The sequence below is a fragment of the Chiloscyllium plagiosum genome, chromosome 33, assembly GCF_004010195.1.
Source record: "Chiloscyllium plagiosum isolate BGI_BamShark_2017 chromosome 33, ASM401019v2, whole genome shotgun sequence".
Lineage (NCBI taxonomy): Eukaryota > Metazoa > Chordata > Chondrichthyes > Orectolobiformes > Hemiscylliidae > Chiloscyllium > Chiloscyllium plagiosum.
In genome coordinates this window covers 36682751-36701931 of record NC_057742.1, presented here as the reverse complement: position 1 = coordinate 36701931, position 19181 = coordinate 36682751, and the positions used below count along the sequence as shown (strand labels likewise).

Below are 19181 nucleotides of genomic sequence, written 5' to 3'. Positions count from 1 at the left end.
CTTATAAAATCGTGAGGGGCATGGATAGGATAAATAGACAGTCTTTTCCCTGGGGTTGGGGAGTCCAGCACTAGAGGGCATATGTTTAGGGTGAGGTGGGGGGGGGGAGGGAGGGAGGAGGAGATATAGAGACACCGAAAGGGCAACGTTTTCACACAGAGGGTGTTACGTATATGGATTGAGCTGCCAGAGGAAGTGTTGGAGGCTGGTACAATTGCAACATTTAAGAGGCATTTGGATGGGTATATGAATAGGAAGGAAGGGTTTGGTGGGATATGGGCTGGGTGCTAGCAGGTGGGACTAGATTGGGTTGGGATATCTGGTCGGCATGGACAGGTTGGACCGAAGGGTCTGTTTCCGTGCTGTACATCTCTATGACTCTATAATTATAACAAAACTCTTCATACATATCATATTCCTTCTACAATCTGAATATTCATGGCCTTTGATCATGGAAACAGAAAGCACCATTCACAGGGGAAGAAACCATACACATATCCTGGGTGCGGACGAGGCTACAGTCCATCGTTTGGATTGTCAAAACACAATCCGAGTCATAGTGGGGAGGATCCACATAAATGTGGGGACTGTGGGATAGGATTCAATTATTTTTTGGGGGCAGCACAGTGATTCAGTTGTTAGCACTGCTGCCTCACAGTGGCAGGGACCTGGGTTCGATTCCAGTCTCAGGCAATTGTCTGTGTGGAGTTTGCACACATTCTCCCCAGTCTGCATGGATTTCCTTCAGGTGCTCTGGTTTCATCCCACAATCCAAAGGTGTCCTGGTTAGGTGACTACATAACGCTAAATTGCTCAAAGTGTTCAGCAATGTATAGGTTAGGTGCATTAGTTAGGGGTAAATACAGGGTAGGGGAAAGAAAAAGTGGGTTTGAGTGGGTTACTCAGAGTCAGTGTGGACTTGTTGGGCCAAAGGGCCTGTTTCCACACTGTACCGATTCTATGATAAATTAGGCTTTTTGCCCTGGATTCCTTCACTACACTCAACAATGCATTAAAAGAAAAAACAAAAGAAAATCTGCACTTGTTCCCCCACCCCCAAGTCGAAGCAAAACACTCTTACCTCCTACATCATCTTTATCCCAGGCCCTGGAGGGAGACAGAACAATCACCCATGTGTACAGGGACATGGGTTCCCAGTCTTCTCTGGCAGTATAGTCATTTTATTGGGGGGGGGGGGGGGGTGCGGTGGAGAGGGGGAAATGGTCAATAATAAAAAAGATTAAGCCATCTACTGTTACACAATGAATGTTCTTAACCTTACTAACTTCACACAATGAATACTTTTCATCTTGTTAAGCTGACCTTACATACTGAATGCTTTAATATTGTTAAATGGCTCTACATAAATGAATGATTTTCCACATTGTTAACCCAATACCCTTGCCTCCAGCACCCCACTTAACTGTAAGGTCTTATCTGATCGGAGTCATGCTCAGCTGAACCTCTTGTTTCACAAAACTCTTTGCCTACCTGTTTATATCCAATAGACATTCTCACACACCCTCAAAAAAGTTCAAGTTGGGCTTTTTACTGGTAACTCCAGGTCCTTTCACTGTTTGGATATAAAAATCATGTACAATTGAACTCTTCCAAATTCAAATGGGTTTCAATGATCTCTTGCAGCCCACAGCAATCTTGTACCTCACCGCATCTGAGTAAACCTAGAACATGCCCAGAGTCACTATTAATGAAAGTATAAACAGGGAAAGCCAAAAAAAAAGTTAATTTCAGGACAGATGATTCGACATATGATCATTCGATTTGTTTGAATCTTTATATTGTCAATTCAGGAGGGAAACACAGATCCATTATCTGCATTTAAATAGAACCAGTAATAGTAAAGATATTCTGAATAATAACTTCCCCCACAGATTGAAGAGCAAACAGAGGTAAAAATCAGCCTTTTCAAAAGAAGTTTTGATGCTGAGAGGTGAGCAACAGTAACAAGGTTAACATTTATTATCTACCTTTAGCTGCCACTTGAACTGAGCAGTTTCGGTCGGTCGGTCGGTCGGTCGGTCATAATGCTGTTGGTTTATAGTTGCATTTAGGCCAGACCATGCAGGGACAGCAGATTTCCTCTCTGAAGGACATTAATGAATCACTTGGGTTTTAAATTACACTTGATGACACTTCCACAGTCACCATTATAAAAGATATAGGAAAAGGATTAAGCTATTTCGCTATCAAGTCTACTCCATCATTCGATCATGGCTGATTCATGTCTCAAACCCATTCTCTTGGCTTCTTCTCACAATCCTTGACTCCCCTATCAAGAACATCTGTCTTAAATACATTCAATGCTGCAGAGCACTGAAAGCCAAATCAATGATATGAACCACCCTGTGGCTAAAGAAATTCCTCCTGACAGTTCTAAAGGGTCATCCTTTCACTGAGGCTGTGACCTTGGGTTCTAGTCTCCCCTACTAGTCAAAAGTCTCCATGTTCATGCTATTCAGGCCTCTCAGCATTCTAAGTGTCAATCAGATAGTACCCTTCCCATCCTTCTAAATTAGTTTATGTACAGACTCAATTTTCAACTGCCCCTCGTGTGACAAACATTTTAGTCCCGAGATCATGCTCTTAAACGACCTCGGGACCCTCTCCAATGCCAGCACATCATCTCTTAGGTATGGTGCCAAAATTGCTCACAATATTCCAAATGCAGTCTGACCAGAGCCTTATACAGCCTCAGCACTAAATCCCTACTGTTGCATTGTCAATAGCACATTTGCCTTCCTGATAGTTAACTGGACCTGCATGTCAACCTTACTAGAATCCTGAACTAGGTCTCCCTTTCTGAAGCCTTTTCCTATTTAGAAAAATCAATCTATACCTATTATTCCTACTAAAGTGCATTCCCAAATTATATTCCATCTGTCACTTGTTGCCCACTCTCTGAGCCTATCCAAGTCCCTCTGTAGCTTCTTCAACATATTCCACCTCTTCATCTTTGTGTCATCTACAAATCTGGAACAGTTTTTAAAATTGGGATTAGGGAAGACAAACAACAGGTTTGTCTCTGTGGTGTGTTTTTTTAAAAAAAACTGGGCCATAGATGGCAGTTTGGGTTCAGAAAAGCCAAATGCAATGTCTTTCATTTTAAAAAAAAAATCATGTTACCCAGGAGAACAATAAACGCTGCACCCACAGATGCTCAACTGCCTGCTACACTGAACACAGAGGACAAGGTGCTGTGACATCACCACAAAGTCTTATACAAAATATAAGAAAGGAGGAAATATCACAAAACATCTGATGTTATCTTAACTATATTTAATTGAAGATGCACAGTACTTGCTAGCCCATGCCTTGTCAGTATTGTCTTCAACCAGAAAACAATGCATCAATTTACTGAAAACTAAGTTTGGAAAAAACAAACTTTTAAGCTTGTTGAACCAAAGCCATTTAGAAATGATACCAATAATAAATACCACGCTCAGGATGGAATGACCTGGTTCTGCTAATATAACTTGCAGTTATCAAAACAGAAATAGGGGAAAGCACAGACTTCCAATGACCGAGTGTATACCACTCCTCATTCAGCATATGTGGATGCCTCCTTTCAAACATACATTAGAATTCTGTTTGCCCACTGACAAGTGACTAGTTCTGTATATATCCCCTACAGCTGGCTAACAAATACATTTAAAATGAAATGTTTTGGATGTAACATGCTTTAAGAACCGAAACAGAAGAGCCCAGACTATATACCTTAAGCAGATTAGCAGCAGGCCCTTCAGCCTGCTTCCCTCAAAAACACTTCTTTAAAAATATATTAAAAAAAGGGGCAGCATGCCTGCTTTAAACAGCATAATTTCATCCATTCACTTAGGTGCAAGAGTTCATTATCATGTTTAAACTTTGAGAATTTTTTTTTTTAAATTGTTTTTGAGTTTGTTGGAGGTGCAATGGAAGAGGTACTTATCAAATTGTTAATGTCAGTAACAAGTCTTCTAGCATGTATACAAACTGAGTCAATGCATCCTTTCTATAGACTCATGGGAGGGCAGGGAGAGAAAGAACAAAACCAAAAAGTGCACATCTGATGTTATTCTGACTATGCCGAGAAACCAAAAGGAAACTTCAAGCCCATGGAAAATGTTTGAAGACGTAAGAATAATCTTAAAATATGGACATTATCTGAGCACCCAACTCCACATAGAACATAGAACAGTACAGCACATATTCTACATCGCTAAATCCCTCAGCACAGAATGAAGCCAGTCAGTCCACAGTTGAAGAGCTGTCCAGTGAATCCTGTTTCTCTGATCCTTCCCCCCATGAAATGTTTCTTTATTAAATATTCATCCACTTTTTCTTTCAAAAAAATAATTTATGAATCCTGCCTCAACCAGTTCCTGGACAGACATTTCAGTTTTCACAACCCTCTAAAGATATCCCCATCCTCTTTTGCTCTTTAAATTATGCTAAATTTGTCTCCTCTAATTTATCAAGTCAGCAAACAAATGTATTTTTGGTTTCTTGTGGGCTGCAGTGACAGTGTCCCATTCTCTGAACCAGGAGTCATGGGCTCAAGTCCCACTGCTCCTGAAGTATGTAATAACGTTTCTGTACAGATAGATTTAAATAAAATGTGTCTTTTTATTTACCTATGTGAAAAACTTCAATTTGGAGCACTATTAGCACCAAAATGTCCCTAGACTTCTCATAACTAAAGCATCTAATTTCTCGTATCATTTTAGTAAATATCTTCTAAATTGTTTCCAGGAGGTACTCATCACAAAATATCTTCTATATTGTATCATCTTTCACGGAGGTACTCATCACAAGAAACTAAATTGTAACTAAAATAAAAAAAAAAACTGAAAATGCTTGAAATCTGAAAAAAAAAGTCACTGAACTCAAAACATTAATTCTGCTTTCCCTCCTCAGATGCTGCCAGCTTTCTCCAGCAGTTTGTTTGTACTAAATTCTCATCTGAATAAATAATCAGCACACAAAAACTATCACCTGGTTTTTGTACTTGAAGTTTCCATTTACCTAGAACTCTCATGCTCACATCAACTTGCACTCAAACCATTCTGAACTCAACTTTCAGCCCCTTTTAAACATTTGCCACACATTTCTCCAAATGTCATCAAATCGGTCAACATGGACCAGTTTGGGCCGTACAGCCTGCCTCTATGCTGTAGGACTGTATGACTACAATTCTAACTGCCCAAATGCCTACCTGCATGTCTCTTACTGAGAAGTGCTTGCAAGTTGACTTGCAACTAACCAAGTTCTTTTTATATGAGTCATACAGCATGGAAACAGACCCTTTACTTCAACCATTCATGCCAACCATAATCTCAAAACTAAACTAGTGTCACCTGACTGCACTTGCCCATATCCCTCCAAACATTTCTTATTCACGTCCTTATCTAAAAATGTCTTTTAAACCTGGTAACTGTACCCAGATAAACCGCTTCCTCTGGAAGTTCATTCCACACGAATCACTTTTGAAAAAAAAAGCAAATTGCCATCTCATCTCACTTTTAAAAACATGGCCCCTATTACACCTGCTATTCATCTTATCTATAGCCTTTATGATTTTATAAACCTCTATAAAAAAGGTCACCCCTCAACCTTCTACACTTCAGTGGAAAGAGTCTCAGCTTCCCCTTAATCTCAAACCCTCCATTCCTGGCAAATCTTTCCTGAACCCTCTCCAACTGAAAATATCCTTCCTAAAACAAGACGACCAGAACTGGTCACAGTACTCCAGAAGAAACCTCACCAATGTCCTGTACAACCTCAACATAACATCCCAACTCCTATACTCAAAAGGAGCGAGCACTGAAGGCAAGTATGCTAAATGCTTGTTGTGGTTCTGTTCACTGAGCTGGGAATTTGTGTTGCAGACATTTCGTCCTGTCTAGGTGACATCCTCAGTGCTTGGGAGCCTCCTGTGAAGCGCTTGTGTGTGGTTTCCTCCGGCATTTATAGTGGTTTATGTCTGCCGCTTCCAGTTGTCAATTCCAGCTGTCCGCTGCAGTGGCTGGTATATTGGGTCCAGGTCGATGTGTTGGTTGATGAGTGCCATGCCTCTAGGAATTCCCTGGCTGTTTGGCTTGTCCTATAATAGTAGTGTTGTTCCAGTCGAACTCATGTTGCTGGTCATCTGCGTGTGTGGCTACTAAGGATAGCTGGTAGTGTCGTTTCATGTCTAGTTGGTGTTCATGGATACGAATCGTTAGCTGTCTTCCTGTTTGTCCTATGTGGTGTTTTATGCAGTCCTTGCATGGGATTTTGTACACTACGTTGGTTTTGCTCATGCTGGGTATCGGGTCCTTTGTCCTGGTGAGTTGTTGTCTGAGAGTGGCTGTTGGTTTGTGTGCTGTTATGAGTCCTAGTGGTCGTAGTAGTCTGGCTGTCATTTCTCTGTAACGACGCAAATCTTAAACAATTATACATTCTGAACCCCTAGGTGTCTGTTTGACAGCACTACCCAGGGCCCAACCATTCATTGTACAAGTCCTGCCTTTGCATCTATCCAAATTAAACTCCATCGGTCACTGTTCAGCCTATTGATCCAATTGATAAAGATCTCTTTGTAGTCTTAGATAACCTTCTTCACTATCCACCATACCTTCAAATCCGGTGTTATCTGCAAACTTACTAACCATGCCACCTATATTCTAATCTAAAAATTCATTTATATAAAATTACACAAAGAAGTGGATGCAGGACAAATTCTTGTTGAGCATCATTGATCAGATGCTTTGTGACTGGAATAAAAAACAACCCTCTAGTTCCACTCTGTCTCCTGTTGTTAAGTCAATTTTGTATCTAATTGGCAAGCTCAACCCGAATCTCATGTGGTCGAACTTTACTAACTAATCTACCATGCAGAACCTTGCGAAAATGTTTACTTGGACTTTAGTAAAACATGTCTACAGCTTTGCCCTCAAATTAGATTACTTTAGATTAGATTACTTACAGTGTGGAAATAGGCCCTTAGGCCCAACAAGTCTACACCGACCCTCCGAAGAGCAACCCACCCAGACCCATTCCCCTACATTTATCCCTTCACCTAACACTACGGGCAATTTAGCATGGCCAATTCACCTAACCTGCACATCTTTGGACTGTGGGAGGAAACCGGAGAACCCAGAGGAAGCCCACGCAGACACGGGGAGAATGGGCAAACTCCACACAGAGTTGCCCGAGGCAGGAATTGAACCCGGTTCCCTGGTGCTGTGTTAACCACTGTGCCAAATCTTCTTGGTTACTTCCTTAAAAAAAAACTAAAGTATGAGACAACTTCTCTTGCACAAAACCATGCTGACTATCCCCAATCATTCCTTACTTCTCCAAATGCATATAAATCTTATCTTTCAGAATCACTGCCAACAAAGTCAGATACACAAATCTATATAGTTCCTAGGCTTCTCCTTAAATCCCTTCTTAAACAAAAGGCACAATATCAGTCAATCGTTAGACAGCTGGCACCTCTGTTACAGATAACATATTTCTGCAAGGGGTCCCACAATTTCTTCGGTATGTCCCACAATATCCTAGGTGAAGTCCCGGAGATTTATTTTTGTGACATCAGCAAGTTGATACATCGCCATTATTTCCAGGTCCATATAATTCACATTTGGGTTAGGTGACCCTGGGTACCTACCCCTCTTGGCTGAAGTGCATTTATTGACCATTAGTCTCCACATTGTCTTCAATGCCAAGCCACGTGGTCTTTGATGTTCCTTAAAATGTTATCACTAATCTATTTGACAAATTAAAAAGGATTTACGCATTTGTTTGATTACAAGACATACAAATTTGTGGAATATAAGAATGTGGTGTGTTGATGCACTGCAGAAATTCACGAAACCTCCTTAGAAACCTTGCAAGCTCATTCCCATCTATAAGGAGGGGGGCAGCAGATGAATGGTAATACCACCACTTGCAAGTTGCTTTCCAAGTCAATCATTCTGAATTGAAAATATTATTGTTCCATTAAATATAAAAAAAATCCTGGGACTCCTTTCCTAATGATACTGTGGACCTACCTACACCAAATAAACTGCAGGAGTTCAAGATGTCAGTTCACTATCACCTTCAAGGGCAACTCGATAGGACCAGCCTGAAACTTCCACATCCCGAGAAGTGCGTTATTTATATAAAAAATATATTATATAAAACAAAAAAAAAACTTTACACAAGTTACTTTGTTCTTAAATTTTTAAAAATAGAATTAAAAATCAATTTTAGCCTGCATCTATTAATTTAAAGAATAGTCTACAATTACCTGACTCTACCTTTTTTGTGTTTTGAATTTAGTAGTTCTGCAATATATATATTCCAAATATCAGCTAGTGGTTCAAGCAGAACCTTAAATTCTCAATAAAATCAATTTCATTTTGTTCTGTCACCTAGCCCTGTTCTTGCAAGGATCAGAAAATTATGGCTTCTTTTTGTTGTTTTCTTATTACGTTGGGGAAAACAATCTAGATTGAGAAGAAGTCCTATAGGCTATAAAACCTACTCTATCCAGAATTTATGTATACACAGTTATTCAGTCATGGGCATCACGCTACCTACTGATTCTCTACTTTGGGGGAGGGAACTTTGTGTTTCCTATCTCTTCAGCCTTGATGGTGCTCTGAACAGTGGGCCTTGGCCCTTCACTTAGTCTTCACTGTCAGCAAATTCCAAATTTCTTTTGTAAAAATAACACTTGTAGTTTGGTCGAGCAGCAGCACTAATCAAATTTTAAGTAAACTTCAAACATACAAGAACATAGAAGATGGCCTATTCAATGACAATGCACTAAAACACTGAAAAAAAAAATTGTACCACTTACAGCTTTGCAGGAAAGATGAGAAATAATTCATCTATAGAGTCTTTAATTGATGCCCTAGTTTAGTGTTGCTGGAACTTCCTGCCAGGTCACATGATTTATTGTCAAAATGTTTACACGCCTGCACTCATGTCTAGTCCAATATCTGCATCGTCTCTTACTCAAACAGTAAGTTCACTAGAAACACACAGCTATTAATACTGCCAGCTTTATTGTAGAAGGAACCCTCCAACCATAAGGGATGAACTTAGATTTCTCCAGTTTCCTCATTTTCCCTCCCCCCACCTTGTCTCAGTCCCATCCCTCGAACTCAGCACCACCTTCCCAACCTGCAATCCTTCTTCCTGACCTCTCCGCCCCCACCCCCACTCCGGCCTATCACCCTCACCTTAACCTCCTTCCACCTATCGCATTCTCAACACCCCTCCCCCAAGTCCCTCCTCCCTACCTTTTATCTTAGCCTGCTTGGCACACCCTCCTCATTCCTGAAGAAGGGCTCATGCCCAAAACGTCGATTCTCCTGCTCCTTGGATGCTGCCTGACCTGCTGCGCTTTTCCAGCAACACATTTTCAGCTTTATTTTAAATACAATGCAGCATCGCACCATCACAATAGTGATATGATATTTACACAACCATTGGGTCACAAATACATTTGAAAATATAAACTAAAGGAATTCTGAATTCATCATATGACTCATTGATCCAAAAAACTTTATTTGTCTATACACAACTGAACAATCTGGAATTGACAGTTTCATGGTGTCTCGTCAGATCTTGATTATTAAGGCCATTAACAAACCTGGCACACCAGTTTGGTCTTCAATATCTCTTGGAAAGCAAGCAAGATCAGGAAACTTGAAATATTTAGCATTCCCTGCCTCTGAGACACAAAAAAAAACTTACATATACAACTTTGCATCACCACTGTAGAATCTGCACCAGTGGGGGAGAAAAATGTGCACAATAGGCTAGGTCAGCCCATATACATTATCCAATGCACAAAATGGCTGAATACAATGACGACTTTGGAATGAGTGTGGTATAGCCACAATTCATGAAGACTGCGGAATAATCCCTGAAGTAAAGCCTCTCAAACCAAAGTTCGCTTCTCTCGCAGTGCCACCCACTTCCCCCAATCAACCTGACAGTCATGTGTCAAATGCATGAGACTTTGCAATGAGCTATCAATGCCAATGGAGGTTCTAGCTAGCAAGCTTATTTTCTCCATCAAGTTACACCTGGAGAACAGTGAACATGTTTCAGTTCACTGACAGTTTAAAAGAAAGAACATGATTACAAGACTATTTAATTCACTTCTGTATCCTTTTAGGTATCCTAACTGGTCAACTGACTGAAGGCTATTTTGATTCATTTGTTAAAAAAAAAAACAACAAATGAGGCAAGAATTACCATTTAGGAGCTGGTAAAATAGTTATGCCAAAAAGGCAAAAACAAAGCATTTGCAATTCTTCAGCTATTAAGGAAAACGTCTGGTACATCATACGCAATCTGAAATTAAATCTGACTAATAATTCTAGTCTGACTCAGTCTGCATGCAAAAGGCAGGTATCACAAGCTGTGTCTCAAGTAGATACAAGATTGAGCACAAGTTAGACAAATGAAAACACGTCTAAAAATATTCCAACAGAGTAATACCAGGGCAGGTATTAGCCAGCACCTTGCAGTTTTATAAAGTCATTCTGCATTTCTCATTCACCCCTTACAAAATTAAGTCAATGCTGAATATATCCTTACAGCTATATCTAGCTATCAGGAATTGTTCTGCAAAGCAGCGAGAGAGGAATTTCTCTGTCATAACTAGCGAGTCTATCAGAACTACTGTGTCACAAACATGCTGATATCCTAAAACAGAATTTTAAAAAGTGTTGATATTTAATATTAACAAATCCACAGACAAGAATTACATGTAGTCAAGTGCCCAGAAACTCATGCATGCCATCTTTCATGGTAATAGGATGAAACTTATAGCTTGGATTTCAGTCTCAACTTAGACAAAGGTTGGCCAAAACCCATGCTAAGGCTACCCCCACATTACATTCAGCCAGTGTCGAGATATAATCCAAAATCTAGTTTTCTAGTAAATTAATAGAAAAATGGTCTTGAGGGCAAAAGGTTATTCAATAACCAGGTAATGTTGCTCTTTCAATAAACACAGGCAAACAATCACAACCCACAAAGAACATGGGAAAACTGTAATGTGATAAACAAAGCAAAAAAGAAGTTATTTTTCAAACAACGTATGATCACAAATACACAATATTTATCAAAATCACTCCAACTTTCAAATTTAATTACACAGTAGAAATATAACAAGAAAACGTGGCCACTGTTTACATTCAACAATTCAGAATTAGATGATCTTCCAGGAATAAACTTAGAACACATTCCAGGAGTACTAAAAGACATCCAAAACCATATGCATAATGTTAAGACAGTCAAATAAGCTTCAAACTAAAAAATATTTGTATACAATTAAGCTTTCGATATTTAATGATCTGGTAAAAGTGGTTTATACCAGTATGATACTTTAAAAAAGGATGGGAGCATGCAAGCATCCCTAGTCAGTACTGGGCAAAGTAGAAAAAAATTTTCTAAGTTCTTTATGGGCTGGGGGTCCTGTACTTAGAGACTTGACACGATTAGAAATGAAAAATAACCTTTTCACCTTGGTTGAGTGGGCAACAAAGGAGGAACAAGAGCAGAGGGGGTGGGGTTAGGAGAAGGGGCTAGGGGATGGGAAGATGCCTACCCACCCAGAGGGGTGAAATAGACTGATAAGTTTCTTTTTAAAAAAGGATGGTTTGAGTGAGGAAAAAAAAAGGTATTTCCCTATTTTCAGTGCAACATAACAAATACCCCAAGGAGATTTTATCTTCAGGATATCTTCGTTCTCTACACTCCCTCCCCCCTTCAGACACCACCCCCCAAAAAAAATCACAACTCACTATTTTGCAAGGGCTCTGCCACTAGGACCTCTTGCGCAGCCGCAATGCCCACTACCTGTCAATTGCACATGCGCTCGTTGGTAGCTAGGCGGATAGCCGTGAGTACGCATGCGCACTGCGAGGGATACCACCGCCGTACAACAATAACGCATGCGCGGAGGCGCGGGCCGAGGACACTATTTAGCAACACTTTTTTTGAGTGGGGGGGGCAAAGAAGAGGAGAAAGGAGGGGAGGGGATAAAATAACCAGTCCCATGTCTCCAGCAAGGGAGGGGTAGTCTGAATATAAACCCCTCGGTGTCATCCCCTCTCTCAACCACGGCTAAGGTACTTCTCTCCCCACACTCACCCCCAGGCCTCAGGCCTCGGGCTGGAAGTTTGCCTCAGGAGCCACAGGCGAGGCGGCGGCCGTTAGAAACAGGCCGGGGAGCCCGTCCCTTCCCCACAACCCCTCCGGGGACAACCACCTGCAACAGCCGTGCGGGAAAGCCGGGTAGATGGAAATGGAGGAGGTCCCGAGGCCCTGTCCCTCCTCCTCCCCTCCCCCGGCACCAAGCAGCTGGCCTTACCTGCTGCTGTTGTCCGGTTGGGTTCTTCCCCCGGCAGCGGATCCCTCACACGGCGGACAGCTTTGGCCTGTGACCGGGGCCGGGCCTGCGGTCAGTCAGTAATCCGCTCCCCTCCACCCCCGAGACTACGAGCCGGAGACAGGCGGACAACCAGGGAGTATCACGGGGACTGGTGGCGGCCTGAGCAACGCGACATCGGTCCCAGAGGCCGGGGAGTCACTGGCTCTTAAAGCGAGGATGTCCCTTTAGGGGGAGGGGGCGAGAGGGCCCGCCGAGCGATTAAAAGTTAATCAACAATAAAGCGGAGTGTGTCCTCTCGCGAGATTACAACAAAAACTCCTCCCACCCCTCTCGACTCGACACCCAAACTCTAATCCTGTGGGTGCAATGTCTGCACAATTTCAAACTTCTTGCAATTTATTTTCACCACCGCCAGGGAAGTGAGCTCCTCCAATTGTGTTGCTTGCACCAGAGGATATGAGGTATATGACCATCATCAATCCCCACATCAAACATACAAGTGCACAATGAGCAGGGAATCTCAAGCTTCTGGCGTCAGGGTTTTCCTTACACTGCCATCGGGCTAGTTCTCAACAAGACCTCCACCTGTTTCTATGTTTAAAAAGAAGAGATCTTGAATTTAAATGGTACCTTCAGATATACAACTGATTTATATTTTTGGAATTAAGTCATTGTTGGAATGTGGGATAAGCTAGCAGACCATCTGCATGTCAACAAACAACAATGTGGAAAAGACCAATCTATTAAGTGACAATACTGGCCACAATGCCCCTGATCTTCCAAAGAATGCCATGTGATTTTTATGTCCACTTTAGATGCTACATGTGTCTTAGATTTAAGGTCCCAACTTTGTGTGGTGGTGGTTTTCAATGCATTTTTATCATGAGCAAATTTTGTTTTCAAGTTTGATTAATTCTGTTCCTTATGATTCTAGCTGTTTTCAGTGATGTTTAGCACCATGGACTTAATGGATGTTTCACCAAAAAAGAGACTTCAGATCAAAACTAATCATGGTCCCATCATGATTTTAAAAAAATAATTATTTCACAAGATATAGGCATAGTTGGCTCAGGTAGCATTTGTTGCCTATCGTGAATTGCCTTTGAGAAGATGGTGGTGAGCCAAGTTGAACTGCTCCAGTCCATGAAGTATAACACTTGATCTGGCGCCTGTCCGGTTTTGAATTGGCTAGACCTGTTTTCCAGTGGAACTTCCTAAACTATGCACCATACAGATTCTTCTTTCATCGGTTTGTTTTGAGTCTGATGATGTGGAAGCACTGAATAATATAATTTTTAATGAACTTGCATGACCGTTTTAGAAAATACGATTAAGGCCTTGATCGCACCCCCATTCTAAGCCCACATCTTGTATCATCAGCCCTTTGATTTTGGACTTGACTAATGGTTAGATGTTTATCCTACATTCAGGGGAGTACTGTTATTATGTTTATTAATGTTTTATGCAGAGTGATTGCTAGATAATTGATTATAAAATTTTCTGTCCAGTAATGGCAAAAATGGACATATGAAGATTGCCCAATTGTAAAAGTTAACAAATAAGCTTTTGCTGCCAAGAATGACCTCATGTTCCAGAAGGAAATAAATAAGTTGCATAATAATACATTGCATGATTTCATGGATCAAAAACACTTCATAGCTATTGAAGTAAAGTCCAGCTAGCAGCAATGAGATCAATCATATGATAATAGTTTGTTATATTGACACTAGTTTGGGGTAATTATTGGCCAGGACATCTGGAGATCTTCCCCTGTGCTTCTATGAATCATGCAACTGAGAAAGACATCAATTTATTTAACATCTAAACTACAAGATGAACTCACATGTTACTGAGTAATCAATTCCCAAGTAACTAAGGTAGCAGTTGGTTGTTTTGTTCAATCTGAAAAGTAAAGTATTGATTTTGTTTAACATCACATCTTTTGTGTGTCAACTTATCTTAGCAATGACATCTCGTCTTCATCCATTTTCGGTCTTGAACTCTTTGTCCAGGCTGACACTTTAGGGCAACACTGAAAACTGCAACATCAGAAGTGTTGTCTTTCAGATGTGATGTTAATCCAGAGTTCTATCTGCTAAGAGCTAATGGAGGCTGTGACAAGGTCAACCATCTTGAGGCACATGGAGATGTCAGGTAAACAGGGATGGTACACCACAATAGTCATGGAGGATTTAATGACCGATTTACAAATTTCAGATCTATCTTGGATATACAATTACCTTCCCCATTCTCTATCTTCCTGCCTTCCTAAATCCAGTTGTCCTCCAATCCTTGAATACTGCTGAATGTGAATACTACATTTAGTCTTGCTTCCCATTTAGCAACTAGAGATTCAACAGTCAAATAAATTCTTATAACTTTGGGCTGGTTCTGACTTAAAACATAACTTGAGAATCTATCACAGTACAAGTGAACTAAGTGCACTAATGATCATTGTTTATAAGGCATTCAATAAGCAAAGTCAAAAATGTGGTGCTGGAAAAGCACAGCTGGTCAGGCAGCATCTGAGGAGCAGGAGAGTTGACGTTTTGAACATGAGCTCTTCATGAGGAATGTCTTGAGCATATGCTGAAAACATTGACTCTCCTGCTCCTCAGATGCTGCCTGACTAGCTGTACTTTTCCAGCACCACACTTTTTGACTCTGATCTCCAGCATCTGCAGTCCTCACGTTCTCCCATTCAATGAGCAAAGAAAACCAAAAGCTCTGTATGAAGTATATAGAGCTCAAATTCAGACATTGCAACTGGTCAACAATTTGGTCTAATACATACTAATATCTAGTAGTGTAATAGATGCATGTTATTCAGACAAAGATCGTCCACATACCCTGTTCTATTCTACATAAACCAGACTACTGTTTGGAAGCTAAATGTTCTTCATACCAGTGTCTACAGGAAAACAGCACAAACGGACCAAATACTGAACTGCAGAAGCAATCATCCAACACCCACAAACGAAGCTGCATTAGAACATTATTTCAATGAGCCACCACACGCTGCAACACAGAGGAACTACGCAGAGCAGAGAATAATCACCTATACAGTGTATTCAAAAAGAACGGATACCGAATGAACACAGTCCGTTGATTTCTCAGCAACAAACCCCAATAAGCAGACAAAACACGTTCAGAAACCCTAGCCACTCTCCCCTGCATCAAAGGCATCTCAGAATGATGAATCTCTGCTATCCTTTGTGGGGGAAAAAAGTGCTTTCTGATTTCATCTCAATGAGCAACTCTAGACTTAAGATTATGTCCTCAGGCCCCAACATTTAATGATCTGCCCCTCCTAATAAAGAAATGTTTTTTCTTTATCTATCTTATCAAATTCTTTAAAGCACATCAATCATTTAATTGCTCAATTTCTCCTCCAACGAATGCAATCTACGTCTTTGAAACCTCTTCTAATAATTTAAGCTGTAAACGCCAGCATCATTCTGCGAAAGCTGTGTCACACTATATCCAGGGTCAACATCTGATTTTACCATTGTGGTGCCCAGAACTGACTACAGCACTCATGTTGGGATCTGAATTTGGAATTATTATGTTCACTTACTGAGAAGATAACATTTAACAGGTTAGAAAGAGTAGGTTTCACCCGAAGGATTAAAGTGACACCATTTGGACTTTCCTTCATAATATCTCCATGTTAGCTTTATACCATACCTGTTACAAATTCATTGTTATTCTCAGGTGCTCAACCTAAAGACAGGTCCCTAAATTATTATGTGTTGCTGCTTCGTCCTGAGCTATTTTCTTGACTTTCTTTTTTAAAAAAATGATTATTTATCTTCCACACGCTCAGGGGAAGGTATAAAGTTGTTTTCAGCTAAATCAGCACTGGAACTCCCATTATCAGTATTATTTGGCACCACAGGGCAAGCCATTTAGCTAACTGTCCTTCATGCCATAGCCCAATGGCCATCATGAAGGTTCAAGTTCTACTCCACATATTTGAGCCCATAATGAATCTTGAGTACCTTAAATGAATGTAAAAGATTCATAGCACATTTGCAAAAAAGAACAAGGGACTTCTCCTTAGTGTGCAGGCAAACATTTATCTCTCAACCAAATCATAAATTTATTTTGTTGTTTGATGGAATTTGGTGTACACAAATTTAACTGCTATACTTGCCTGTTTTGCAATTTCACCAAGACTTCATTAGCTGTAAAGCACTTTGAAATAAATGAAAGACACTGTATAAATACAAATTCTTTTTATAAAAACATGAAGGTCATACACAAAAATAAAGTAGTTTTGTGAGTAGCTTTGAATCATAAAGACTAGTGCCACTACAATAGAAACAGCAATGGAACTGGTTCTGGCAACAATTTTTATAATGTGTTAGCCTTGGAGCAGCAGTAGCACTTTTGTCTCTAGGTTATATAACTGCCTATTAAAATATCACTCATTCATGATACAGGGGATACAAAGGAATCTGGGTATTACACTGCTGTTGTGCTGTCCAGCTCTATGAGTTCCTTTGCTGCCAGTGAGGAGACAGACTTAAGTGAGATTTGAGTTGCAACACTGTACAACTGTTAGGAAGCTTACACTGAGTTTGAATATACTCCCTTGCTGTACCAACTGTGTGATTTTAAAATTTGGATCCCATTGTGGACTCTTCTTGCTGTTTCTGAAACCTGCTCCAGCTGTACAGGACTTAAAGTTTCTGTATTCCTTCAAATCTGGACTCTTCCACCCTCCTAATTTCTTTGCACATCACTGTTGCTTGTAACTCTACCAGTGGAATCTCCTCTCTAAATCTTTCACCTTGACACCACACATTGTTCCTTGATGACACTGCTTACCTCTTTAACCAAGCATCTGACTCACTGTCTTAATATTTCCTTTTTTGACTTGGTGTTACATTTTACCCAATTGTTCGTCAGTGAAAGAAAGATTGTTAAAGAAAAAGTGCTATTGCTGCGTTCCCCGCAGAGATCAATGGCTAGTAAAAGGAAATGGATTTCCCAATGAAAGAAATGAAGGAGAAGATTTCACTTTTTTAAGACTTTTACTGTAACATATAAATGAAAATCAATCTATAACAAACATTACTTGATAGGAAGTAATTAAGTAAGAAATTAGCCAACTAACATAATTAAAATCCATATTATGACACCTTTCATTGCCTATTGCTCTTCTGACAGAAGTCCCTCAATGATCCCAGTTTTCCATTAGGCTTACTTGTCCTTGCCACATGAGGTTCAAAGTTCTAATGTACTTCAAAAATAATTTCGCTCAATCTAAGTAATCCACATTTGATGTTCACCAGTAGAGTGGTTCTCCAAAGGTCTTGCCTCTTCTGCTTCTTTCCTTTTGAAGAGAAAATAAACAATTACAGGCATCTTGCTTTGTTGTCAATGACTGGAAGCAGTCATTCAGTTTCACCTTAACAGTAGACATTTTGTTCCTCTCTGTCTATGATTCGGAAAGCAGCTGTCAATGTTCTATGATACCCTGTAAAAACATATTAAAATTATCATGTAATGTTAAATAATGTCAATTCCATACCATCATGTCCTCAGCATAGTCTGCAAACTCTAAATTTGTATAGCTTGTTTAGACATTTGTTACTTTTTTAGTATTTCAATTTTAAGAAATAAAGGGCAGCACAGCTTTATGTTTTAAACAAAATAAAGATAAGTTTATTACACAGCTATTGCTGAAATTACCAAGTAAACAATATCCAGCTATTAGCTAAAATATAAACTTTAAAAGATTAAACAAGTACAGATACAATATACATATTCTAAAGATTCCTGCTATCATTGCAGGACTGGTTTAATTATAGATTTCTCTTTTAGAGGTGCAAATGTTGAAAATGTCAAGTCAGAATTCAGCAGCTGTGATGTAGTTGGGTAATTGGAAGTTGCTTCCGCAGCTGGACTGAACAGAATAAGTTCTGGGCCAGAGTGAAATCACCTTTATTTCACTTTTATGACACTACACATTGCTAGTACAGTATAGGTCTCCTTTAGATGGTTTGCTCTCCCTTGTCTTTATTGGGAACCATCTTTTTCTGATGGTTTTGCTGTGAGTTCTGAGTTCTGCTCAAAATGATGGCTTTGCAGCCTAAAGTATTAAAACCAAAGCAAAATGACTGTTATGTTAATTTCAAGTAAACTATACAGTTCCACTAGGCAAATAATTTGTTTGTATTCAAATTCCCAGTGGTGTCCTTCAAGTCTCCTGTTTTTGCAGAGTCTTTGTATTTTCACATCTTTAGAAGGATAGAACATAGAACATAGAACAATACAGCACAGAACAGACCTTTCGGCCCACGATGTTGTGCCGAACATTTGTCCTAGCTTAAGCACCCATCCATGTACCTATCCAATTGCCGCTTAAAGGTCACCAAAAATTCTGACTCTACCACTCCCACAGGCAGCGCATACCATGCCCCCACCACTCTCTGGGTAAAGAACCCACCCCTGACATCCCCCCTATACCTTCCACCCTTCACCTTAAATTTATGCCCCTTGTAACACTCTGTTGCACCCGGGGAAAAAGCTTCTGACTGTCTACTCTATCTATTCCTCTGATCATCTTAAAAACCTCTATCAAGTCACCCCTCATCCTTCACCATTCCAATGAGAAAAGGCCTAGCACTCTCAACCTATCCTCGTACGACCTATTCTCCATTCCAGCCAACATCCTGGTAAATCTTCTCTGCACCCTCCCCAAAGCTTCCACATCTTTCCTAAAGCGAGGCGACCAGAACTGCACACAGTACTCCAAATGTGACCTAACCAAAGTCCTGTACAG

At 40.3% G+C, this 19181-nt stretch overlaps 1 protein-coding gene across 3 annotated transcripts in view; it reads right to left on the bottom strand.

Annotated features, from left to right (window-relative positions):
* Positions 1–13137, bottom strand: part of tlk2 (tousled-like kinase 2) — a 206659-nt gene extending 193522 nt beyond the window's left edge. For all 3 annotated transcript variants that reach the window (XM_043675313.1, XM_043675314.1, XM_043675317.1), the window contains exon 1: positions 12368–13137. The gene's annotated coding sequence lies outside the window, so the exon portion shown is untranslated. The remainder of the gene's footprint in view (positions 1–12367) is intronic.
* Between the last annotated feature and the right edge of the window lie 6044 nt (positions 13138–19181).